General features: G+C 36.6%; 1 protein-coding gene across 1 annotated transcript in view; it reads right to left on the minus strand.

Moving 5' to 3' along the window:
- LOC306886348 (tubulin polyglutamylase TTLL5-like) overlaps positions 1-12363 on the minus strand; it is a gene marked incomplete at its 5' end in the record, with an annotated part of 54030 nt that overhangs the window by 1350 nt on the left and 40317 nt on the right. The gene's annotated exons all lie outside the window — the stretch shown is intronic.

A 12363-nucleotide genomic window follows, 5' to 3' on the forward strand; every position in this document is an offset into this window, starting at 1 on the left:
CTCAGGGTACCTGCAGGATTTTTAAATCAAATTTATGGCTTTTTAAGACCTGCACAAATAAAATGAAACCTGTATGAGCAGAGTAGGGCAATGTCTGTAAACCCTTTCTTACCAGGTGACAGATAAATTTGTCTCTAAATAGAGTACAGTTTGATTAGACACACACCCTTTGACATCATTTACATGTTTGGATTTGGTAGACGCTTTTATCCAAAGCAAATTACAATACATCCGAGATAGACAAATCAGTTTATGCCTTCCCCAGGAATCAAACCATGACCTTGCCATTGCCACTGCTATACAGTTTGTGCTTTTTTAAAGATGTTAATAATATTGTCCTAACTTCTATTATTGTTCTAGCTGTATTATTCATGCTGTCTGTCAATGTTTGGGTCACGACTCATCAGTTGAGAAGATCTGATCTACTGACAACAGCTGGGATTTCATCTGTTACTCTCAGGATCTTTGGCACAGCATCTCTACATCTACACAGCTCATGATATTCAGCTCACTGTAGTTAAATTGATCTGTGTTTGCACATTCAATAATGTTTTCCCTGAGAAATTTGTAATCATAGTCTGAGTAAAAATATGAATTTGCTGCAGATGCTGATATTTATATGAAGAAATTCTGATGCATTGTACTGTAAATCTATGAGATCGTTATAACAGTACAGCAGAACTGAAATGATCCAAATATCAGTGGTCGCTCTATATCTCCAATAATATGATCCAAACATACAATGCAATACAATGCAATGCTGATTGAGAGATGAAGAAATAAACGCTCCTCAGAAGATGTGAGATGAAGATCATTCCTCCGCTGAGGAACAGAGAAAGTAAAGCTTCTGGAAACAAACGCTCCTCAAAAGATCCTGATGATCAGATTTGAGACGCACTGATTTTTCTAGAAAATGATTGATGGAGAATCAAGTAAAGCTGAGCTGCTTCAGTCCAGTAAGAGTTCATCTGGAGATATGACTGCAGTTATTCTGACCTTTACTTGATCAAAATCAGTCAAGATTTGACAGAAAAAGACACTGAAGCAGCAGCTGAAGCTGGACGCTTCTACAATTACACTAAAAGAGCTTTTACTGGATAAAACACTCTAAACTATCAGACGACAGAAGACATGGAGGAGACTGAGTGTGTTTTGACAAAGTTTTGATAATTTTGAGGCCTTAGAAATGTATCAAACATGATACAGCATGCATTATACAGTTAAGATAGCATGTAAAACAGTTCAAAAGTGAAAATAAAAACATGTTTGAGAGCCTTGTGTTGCTTCGAACACATCTTTTGTAAATGACCCATAAAAACAAACCCCTGCAGAGTATCTCCACCAACACAGCAGATTAAATGAACTAGACATTGATTTAACCATATCACATGACATCAGACAGTGATTATATCAGAAGTGCTGCACAGAGTGCCATCATTCTGCTGTTTCTCTGGCTTTTGAGTCCTAAGCTGTGAGTTCAATAGCCTTAATGACCTCCATCATCACACCGCTCCCTGACAGTTAACGAGCAGAATAATGTGGCCTCTCTCACAGAAGGCTTGGCCACAGAGAGCCAGTGCAATTATCTGAGCCAGAAACAGGGCCCGACATGCCTGTAACTTTGCACGTTAAATCCGCTAAGCATTTTTTGGGAACAATAAATAAAGCTCAGCTGGTATTAAGCTCCAGAAGCAGGACGGGAGCTCGCCAGAGCCGCATTAGTGCACTAATGAGGGTGCACAGTGCTGCCTTGTAGGTCCACAAAGTTGTCCTTTCATTTGGTGGCTCGAGCCCAGGCCAGCAGCACAGATAGAAACGCTCTAAATTATACGTCAGACCTCTCTGCACAGGAAAGGACCCTTCAGTGCTTTATTGGCGATTGGAGTTCAGGAGCATTAGTGTTGGTTGGTCAGATGTCGACGGGCTGCTTGCCAGCGCTAGCATGCAGCTGTAGGTGTGGAGCTTAACTCAACGCTCAATAGCCTGTCAATTCAGATTCTGCTTGTCTTTAAAAAGCCAAATCCTTATAGAAAGCCTTTTAATTTTCTTCTTGTGTGAAACACAAAAGAAGAGTAGCATATCTGTGCTGCTGGAAGTGGAGATTTATACCGCCAAGCTCTACAAAAAGCACCATTAGAGTACCATAATAGTTCATATGACTCATGCACTACACACTGAACTGCCGTTTCTTTTTAATTATTTGTAAAACTTATTTGTGAGTGAAGTAAATCCTACAGTACATCAACTCTACTTCAAGACTTTTCAGTGACGTCATACTGTATGAGAAGTTTGTGTGGGGAATAGACTGGCATTTAAGATGCTTTTCACTAATAATATTCAGAAGACTTAAATAGCACATATATCATATGTGATCCTGGACCACAAAACCAGTCATAAGGGTCAATAAAAAAAAAGAAGAGATTTATACATCATCTTAAATCTGAATAAATAAGCTTTCCATTGATGTATGGTTTGTTTGTCTGAGATACAACTATCTGAAAATCTGGAATCTGAGGGTGCAAAAAAATCTAAATATTTAGAAATTCTCCTTTAAAGTTGTTCAAATGAAGTTCAAATTAAGTACATATTACTAATTAACAATTAAGCTTTGATATATTTACGGTAGGCAATTTACAAAATATCTTCATGGAACATGATCTTAACTTAATATCCTAATGATTTTTGGCATACAAGTAAAATTGATCATTTTGACCCATACAATGTATTTTTGTCTATTGCTACAAATATACTCCAGCGACTTAAGACTGCTTTTGTGCTGCAGGGTCACATATGGGCTTCTGTTGTAAAATGTTGATAATATTATTATAATGTTATGGTTCTATGAACAATAGCAGATCAGACATTTGACAAGCAGGATCCGCACTCATAAATTGAATCAATGTTTGTTTTAATTTTTACATTTCTAAAAGAAAACATTTGTCTTCTTCCACAAATCAGCAGAGTTATGTGTAAAACCAAGTGGTTGATAGTTATGGGCTTTTCAACGGATGATGCCAGTCCCAATAACTAGAGGACACATTTAGTTTCTAGTTTATAAAAATAAAATCAGGAAAGAACCTAGACAGGCTAGTTAACATGTTGAATTAAGTGTGAAATTCTGAGGTAGAAAGTATTTTCTTGTGAAATGTACTTAATTTTTTTTTTAAATTTTATTATAATCTTCAAAATATGTATATATTTTAGAGTGTAATTACAATTCATATTTATAGTCTTTCCAGTTCTATAAGCTCTATTCAGCTTGACATGCTTTGAATTATGACTGGTTTTATGATAACTATAGTTTTGTTACTGATTACTAATAAAGAGCATGTGACTCATTTCCAGCATCAGTTGCTCGTTCACATCTATTAGCCATTTCAGACTTCACATCTGCAGTTCAGCTATGATGTGGGAAAGTGGACTAGACGGTTTATTTTGACATTTCAAAATGATTATTATTTGTTATCATTTATTCAGAACAGAAGCCCTGGAACATGACATCATACTCATACGTCAGTTGGCAAAAACCAGAACATGAGAGATATTCACCTCATGAACATACAGTACAGGCCGATCTTTAGGCCTTCAGACCACGAGGGATATACACAGCACGAGTCGCAAAAGATTATTTTATGAGACGTGTACATTCTTTTTTAAGCTTGATCAATTAACTGCCATTATATGGATGAGCTGGATTTTTTTTTTTTTTACTTTTGTGTTTCCAAAAAAAGAAGAAATCATATGCTTTAGAACAATTAATAATGAGTAGATTTTAATTTTTGGGTGATCTTTTCCTTTAAGTCTAGTGTGAAACACGCACGCACGCACACACACACACACACACGCACACACACACACACACCTTCTGAAGTCTGCTGGGTAATCAAACAGTGCAGTCCTGTGAAAACCAAAGCAAACGGCCCTAATTCTGTTAACAATCATCTCCGGTCTGTCCCTCTTGCTTTGATTAAATACTCGAGAGTAATAGCATTTTAAATATAGATGTTTTAGAACAGCTTTTCTATCGCCAGGTTGCTTAATATCAAAGTTGTTTTTACTCTATGCAATAAAACTTATATTATTTTAGGTAACATTGTTCATTTTTAAGTAGTTTACCCTGATGTACTAAACTAAACTACTGTATATACAGGTGCATCTTAAAAAATTTGAATATCGTGAAAAAGTTCATTTTTTCTTGTAAATTTTTTCTTGAAAAGTTCATATATTCTAGAGTAAAACATTTCAAAAGTTTTTTGTTCAATTTTGATGATTAGAGCTTACAGCTCATGAAAGTCAAAAATCAGTATCTCAAAATATTAGAAAATTTACATTTGAGTTTCAATTAATGACCATCCCTACAGAATAAATTCAGCGTATCTCTTGTTCTTTGAAACCACAATAATGGAGAAGACTGCTGACTTGGCAATGATCCAGAAGATGAACATTGACGCCCTCCACAAAGAGGGTAAGTCACAGAGGGTTATTACTGAAAGCTGTAGCTGTTTACTGAGTGCTGTATCAAAGCATATTACATGCAAAGTTGACTGGAAGGAAGAATTTGGGTAGGAAAAGGTGCACAAGCAACAGGGATGACCGCAAGCTTGAGAATACTGTCAAGCAAAGCTGATTCAAACACTTGTGAGAGCTTCAGAAGGAGTGGACTGAAGCTGGAGTCAGTGCATCAAGAGTCTCCACGCTCAGACGTCTTCAGGAAAAGAGCTACCAAGCCACTTCTGAACCAGAGACAACGTCAGAAGCGTCTTACCTGGGCTGTGGAGAAAAAGAACTGGACTGTTGCTCAGTGGTCCAAAGTCCTCTTTTCAGATGAAAGTAAATTATGCATTTCATTTGGAAATCAAGGTCCCAGAGTCTGGAGGAAGAGTGGAGAGGCACAGAATCCATGTTGCTTGAAGTCCAGTGTGTAGTTTCCACAGTCAGAGATGATTTGGGCTGCCATGTCATCTGCTGGTGTTGGTCCACTGTGTTTTCTGAAGTCCACAGTCAACGCAGCCATCTACCAGGAGATTTTAGAGCACTTCATGCTTCCTTCTGCTGACAAGCTTTATGGAGATGCTGATTTCATTTTCCAGCAGGACTTTAGCACCTGCCCACAGTAACAAAAACACTTCCAAGTGGTTTGCTGACCATGATATTACTGTGCTTGATTGGCCAAAATACCTGACCTGAACCCCATATGGAATCTATGGGATATTTTCAAGAGAAAGATGAGAAACAGTTGATCCATCAATCCAGATGAGCTGAAGACTCAATATTGCTTCAGCAGAGCCACAGGCTGATCGCTTCCATGCTGTTCCTCACTGATGCTGGAGTTTGTGCTAAAGAGCCCCGACCAAGTATTGAGTGCAGAAATCAACATACTTTTAAACATACCTTTACATAACTTGAACTTTTCTGTTTTGCAAATCCTTTTTTGATTGATCTTAGGAAATATTCTAATATTTTGAGATACTGATTTTTGACTTTCATGAGTTGTAAGCTCTAATCATCAAAATTAAAGCTAAAAAACTTTTGAAATGTTTTACTTTACATGTAATGAATTAAAATATATGAAAATTTCACTTTCTGAAATAAGTTACAAGAAAAAAAATGAACTTTTTTACGATATTCTAATTTTTTGAGATGCAGCTGCAGACTAATGTTGTCAAACGATTAATTGCGATTAATCGCATCCAAAATAAAAGTTTTTGTTTACATAATATATATGTGTACTGTTTATATTTATTATGTATATATATATATATATTATATGAATAAACAAACATACAGTATATATTTTGAAAATACTTACATGTATTTATTTTAGGGCTGGTAATTTAACTCGTTAATTAGAATAATTAATTACGGTGAAAAATAACGTGTTAAAATTATTAATGCATTTAATGCACTTGCCCCGCCCCAGACCTGTGTGGGTCATCTGACATTTCATACAGCTGACCGATGACAAATATGACATTTACATTTATTCATTTAGCTGACGCTTTTATCCAAAGCGACTTACAATTGCTATATATGTCAGAGGTCGCACGCCTCTGGAGCAACTAGGGGTTAAGTGTCTTGCTCAGGGACACATTGGTGTCTCACAGTGGATTCGAACCCGGGTCTCTCACACCAAAGGCATGTGTCTTATCCACTGCACCATCACCACCCATATGAGGCAGGGAAACAACTCACTGCATGATGCAGCCTAGAGAAAGTGGTTAGAACGTCCCTAAAATTCAAGATATGGGGCAAAAATGCCTCAGTTTGAGTTTTTGTCTCATATTTACATCCTATAGTTAAGCAATATCACACGAGCAATAGGCTAAGTGCACTATCACACAAGTGCACATGTGATACTGATCTTATACAACAGTTCAATAAGAAATAAGTTAATATTGTGTTAATGTGTTACACACAACTGTTCGTCTCCAAACAACACACAGCAGCATTTCATTTTTAATCCACGTTTTGAACGAATTGGGTGAATCATTTGGCGCATTGAACCATTGGCCATAGGCGTGTTGGATTTGAAGCGGCGCTGCACAGATCGATCGGCGTATAACATCAAAGTACCATGAGAGTGATTCAAAAGCATAAGGAGCCGTCTGCTCTCTATAGCTCTTGCGGTACTTTGATGTCGGTCTGATGGTGATGGTCTGCTTCAAGCCGAACAAGCCTAATGACTCAATGAACCATTCATAAAGAACCATTACCTTCACTCCTGAATCAATCAGCCATTTGAACGAATCGAATGAATAAATGACTCGAAGACTTAATCATTAAGACATTTACCACCACCTACTGGCAGTTTCAGTTTATTTAGAGAATAATTTCATTAAATAAATAATTTAATATTTCCATATTAATAATAATAAAACTAATATTATTAAAGGTATAGTTCACCTACCCCAAAAAATGACAATTGTGTCATCATTTACTCACCCTCATGGTCCAAAAGAGTATATGTATACATTTTATCAAATAAAATATTTCTTGCTGAAGCTACGTCTGTTTGATGCTTTACACAACAATGACTTTATCTTTTGGGAGTAATTTCTCAGTCAGATTTGATGTGTGATTAATTAGATTAATTAATCGCCACATCACGTAATTAATCAGATAAAAAAAATGTAATTGCTTATCAGCCCTAATATATTTATATAATTTATATTATCTATAAATATATTTAATATATAAACATAGCATATTTTTCTGAAGTTCTATCAGAAGTTATATTCAACAAATGTTCAAAGCTTCATTTATAAACTCTGTAGCTGTTAATGCCATACTTTGCTGCATTTCTTCTTTGACTGTTTTCTCTTGTTTTTAATAAATATTTACCTTTTGAAAGTCATTCTTTGTGTGATTTTAATGAACAAGATTTGTAGGTTTAATGCCTAGCTTGATTTGGGATCATTTTAGCCTAGCAATGTAGTAATTCTAAACCATAAAAAAGCAACCATGCTGGGTTAAACATCATAACCCAACGCTGCGTTCGTCCCTTTTTGACCCAGCGCTGGGTTGCCAAAATAACCCAAATTGGGTTGTTTTTAACCCAGCAGTTTTTAGAGTGTACACATGATAAATATACACAGTACACACATAAATTATGAAAACAAAAACTTTTATTTTGGATGCGATTAATCGTGATTAATTGTTTGACAGCACTAATATAGACAAAAAACTTTAAAATGAAAACACATTTTAAATAAAAAATGAACTATGAACTAACTTTAAACTATTAATAAAAGCATAATAGTATCTCGGTGATACTAAAATAACACTGGATACTACAGAAAACATTCATCCTTCCAGTCAAACTCCTCCCCGGCTTCTCCTGGATTAGCTCTGCTTCTTCACCTGTCTCTTATGCTCCGTTTCTCTTCCAGTCTTGTGTCGGTTCAGTGTTTCCCTGAGAAGTTTTATTTTTCTGGCTTCCGTTTTTCCCACACTTTCCCATGTCACACAGGCCAACCACAAGAATGCAGCGCGGCGGAGAGAGTGAGGGGCTCAGGAATTCCACACGGAGCGGGTAAACACGGCACGGGCCGCGAGCAAACACTGCTTTAACTCTGCATAACCCTCCTCTGTCTCCAGCCGTCTCTGATCGCTCTCTAATGCCTCTCCACCGCTCTTTCAGCTCTCTCTTAATTCAGCCGCTCAGGAATTACCTCCATTTCCTGCCTCTCCCTCGTCTGCCTTTCCAAGCGGTATCATTTACTCTAGACTCTCTCTCTCTCTGTATATCCTGAGAAGAGTGATGAAATCTTCCTGATCCTCACACAGTCCTGCTCAGCTGTATCTCGTGACCATCCTCTCCGGAAGCAGAGCGATCTTTCCATAGGAAAGACCTTTAAATAAGTTACAAAGATGAAGACGTTGTCCTCATTTCCTCACCGTCAGTGTCCGAATGCTCTTTTCCATACGACAAAATTAAAAGGGAAAGTTTTTGTCATTTTTTGAGACTTTAGTTGCAGTGTTGGAATGGTGCTCATTTTTTGATTGTTCATGCTTTTATATCATATATATTATCATGTTTGTGTTGACCTAGTCACTCGATACGCTACACTGAATCAGACTTTGTTTATTTGATTTGAAATGTGTGTCAGACCACCATGAACTCTTTTATAGAGTGGGAAAGCAGCTCTGCCTAGCATCTCTTTCTGTGTTTCATGGTGGAAGGAAATTAATACCAAATGACTGACTTTCTGATGACAGCATGTTGATTTTTGGGTGAACTAGACCTTTAAATGCTTACACTCACAGACAAAGGCTTCTTCGTAGCACGGCTGATTATGTTAAACAGATCAGTGAGTTTTATTTTGAATTGCAATATTGTGGATTTTTGTTTTTATTTGTTCTTTAAAGCTGCAGTCTGTAACTTGTTTTGGTTAAAAATGATCCGAAATCAATATTTGAGCAAGTACATAACCAGCCAGTGTTCAAAACTATCACCTTACTTTAGCAGATTCACAGCGGTTAGCCGGTTATAATAATGTTTTCTAATTTGAGTGGTACGGGTAGGTTTTCGCAGTTAATTGGAGCATGGCACTGCGTCATTACGTCACGTCTGTAAACATTAAGACGTTTTCCCGGCTAGTAAGCTATCATGTGAGGATCCTGCAGGTGGCGGATCATTTATAGACTTTTCTCACAGCAGCTAGAATAATTAAATTTATCATTTTGATGGCAGATTGTGATCCAGAAAGGATTATGTGTTTATGAAACACATGTGAATGAAATTAAATTATATTCCAGTTTTAAATGTGCTTCTGATTACAGATAGCCTGGGATTACACAAGATTTGTATTTGAAAGAAAACCAGTTCGAAGAGAGCCTAGTTTGCTTTTTGGGTTAAAATTATTTATTAATATGAAATTCGAATGGCATTATAATTAGATTAGACTCTACAGAAGCTGAAATCTACGCAATGTCTGAATTGCTTTAGATACAAATTATCAACCAAGTGGCATCTGCAAATAAATAATGCTGGAGCTTTTCAGAAACTTCACTTTTCAATCATTTTAACAATCCAGTCTGGTTGTGGTTGAGTGGATGTAGACGTCTGGTGTGGATCATCTCATTATGTTTAACGACCACAACGCTTGTCTTCATTCTGAACAACACATCCATAGCTTTACATTTTAAAACCTAACAAACTTAATTTCTGTCTTTCAGCTACCGGGCTCCAGACTGCGACTAAAACCTTTATTAAAACGATTAATTTGCGAGTGAAGTTTTTGCTGTGGTCACTGGTGACTATATTTACATGTTATGATTTAAAAATGTACATGAAATGCCTTTTTTCTGATTGTTTTGCAATCACATCTTTTGTTATGTTGAAGTGTGTGACGATGTGCATCAAAGTTTTAAATGTAGTTTTTAGTGTTTGCTAAACGCTGCTTAATTGTGCAGCGCGAGAGAGATCGAGATGATGGAGACGTGCAAGTAAAAATACAGAAAAACATGAACAAACTACAACAGGTAAAGCTGTCAGCTGTGTGGATACTGGCAATATTGTTAACAATTCTCGTTTATAATCATTACTAATGACTTCTTGTCAAGATCTTTAGTCTATATGCTGTGTTCTGTAAATGCATGAACTTTGTAGCGCACTTGTTTTCCAATAACTGCAATGAGCTTTGAGCTCTGTAACGTAATAAACAGAGTATCAGCTTTAAAATTCTGCCAAACTCATAACAAAATTCAGACAACAAATACCGTCTTGGCACTCATAAATATAGCATGAGCGATCGCTTTAGTGCCTCATTTGAAGAGGCAAGTGAACCCATCATATCTTTCTCTTTACTACTATAGTAAGAAATAAACATGAATGGACATCAAAAGGTATATTATAAGAGAGCCTACAGTACAACTTACTGAAATGTCTCATGCAAAAGCTCATTCAGTGTTTCAAACTGCGGAAAACGTGAGGCAATAATACATTTACCTCAGAATCACCATTCGGCATACATAAGCTCATCAGTCAACTAGAAAAAAATTAATATAAAGAGGAGAATTTTGCTAAAATTATGTGCTATATTGCATATTCATATGTTTACTTAACCTGTTGCCTACATAAGAAAGAATGCAAGGAGCTAAAGATAAAATTCAGCTCCTATAAAACTGCATGTTACTAATGAAGAAAAACAGACTGGATGTGTGCAAGACATATGACAACACTTAAGATTGATTGAGGAGGAGCCCAAACGTGAAGCTGATATAGTTATGGTCAGTGATACTGGCACAGATTCTGTGTAATGAACAATTCTTTGTGACTGTATAAAGTTCTCAAATTGGGAAAGACGTTTAGTTCCCACTTTAAGTGAACCTTAGTTCTCAGGACATCTACAAGATGGATTAAAATGCTGATAAAGACAAGAAAAGATGAGACATAAACATGACAGTATACTGAAATGTTAAAAAACTATTCTGTGGCACCTAAAAAAAATAATTTGGCGCCTAGTTTTGTTTCTTATATGAGCCAATTGCTCCTTAATTCATTTTTTTTGTCTGGAGCCCTGAGCTATATTGTCCAGTCCTAGTGCAATCTGGGCATACAGAGTCATTTTTCTGTGGTTTATCGGCATTTGCTCCTTCAGGCTATATTTTTAACCTAATCCCTTTTAATGATCAGAAACATTAAGGTAATCTTTTACAAAATCATGTGTAATTGTTCTAGGAGAAAAACTATTTGCATCCCTCCACCACATCAATCAGGCCTTGGTGGGCCACATGCTGTTAGTAAAGCGTCCACTGATATCTCAGAGCTCTGCTAATGTTGTGTAATAGGGCCAAATGTGCGGTGCAGCGTGGGAAACATAAGAGCGGTCTATGGTCCAAGAGCCGCAGCTCACCTCCCACCATTCTGTCTGCAAATCTCAAAACAAAATCAGGTTTCCACAGCACGCATAAACACGGCCCACCCGCCCCGTCACACTGTTTACTTAATAGGCAAAGGCCTGTGGCGTGCGTACGCGTGCGTGTGTGCGTGTGCGTGTGTGTGGATGCCGACAATTAATGCAAATGGAATTAACATTCTTAATGTGTTCTTCTACACAAGCAACACTAATGCAAACCTCAGCTGAGGACTGAACACATCAATAGCATCAGGCATTGAAAACCCGACGCACTCTGGAAACAAATACTACATTTTTGCGTTTGTTAATTTCTGAACTCTAAACATTCCTGAATAGTTTCTATTTGGTCTTGAAATTCAAAACAGCAGTGGACGAGCGGTGCACTAACTAGATTTTGGATATCAGAGTCCGGTCAAATATTTCTGTTACCATAAGTGAGATTTCAGATGGCCAGAAACCTGCTCAGAATAAACCTTGAAGTATCAACAATAATGAAAGTGTTTGTTTATGATAGTAAAGGTAGGCAAAAATATTTTACTATTGGACTATACATTGATTATTTTAATTTTTTTTTACTACAATATCTTTCAAAAGTTTGGGGTCAGTTAATTTATTCTTTTTTTTTTAAAGAAATTAATACTTTTAGTTCAGGCAAGGGCGCACTGAATTGATCAAAAATGACAGTAAATACATTTATAGTATTATAAAAGATTTCTATTTCAAATAAATGCTGTTCTTTTTAACTTTCTATTCAGCTGTGAATCCTGAAAAATAAAATGCATCATGGTTTCCACAAAAATATTGTGCAGCACGACTGTTTTCAACATTAATAATAATAATAAAAAAAGCAGTGTGTGTGTGTGTGTGTGGTCATCTGTGTGTATGTTTGCACTGTTTATGAGTCAGCGCTGTATCAGTGAATACTCCCTAAACCTCCCCATGAAGCACTGCTCTTCTTTTGAGACTCGACCAAGCACACATTCATTACTACAGCCACATAAAA

The sequence above is a fragment of the Barbus barbus genome (genome assembly GCF_936440315.1).
Source record: "Barbus barbus genome assembly, chromosome: 20".
NCBI lineage: Eukaryota > Metazoa > Chordata > Actinopteri > Cypriniformes > Cyprinidae > Barbus > Barbus barbus.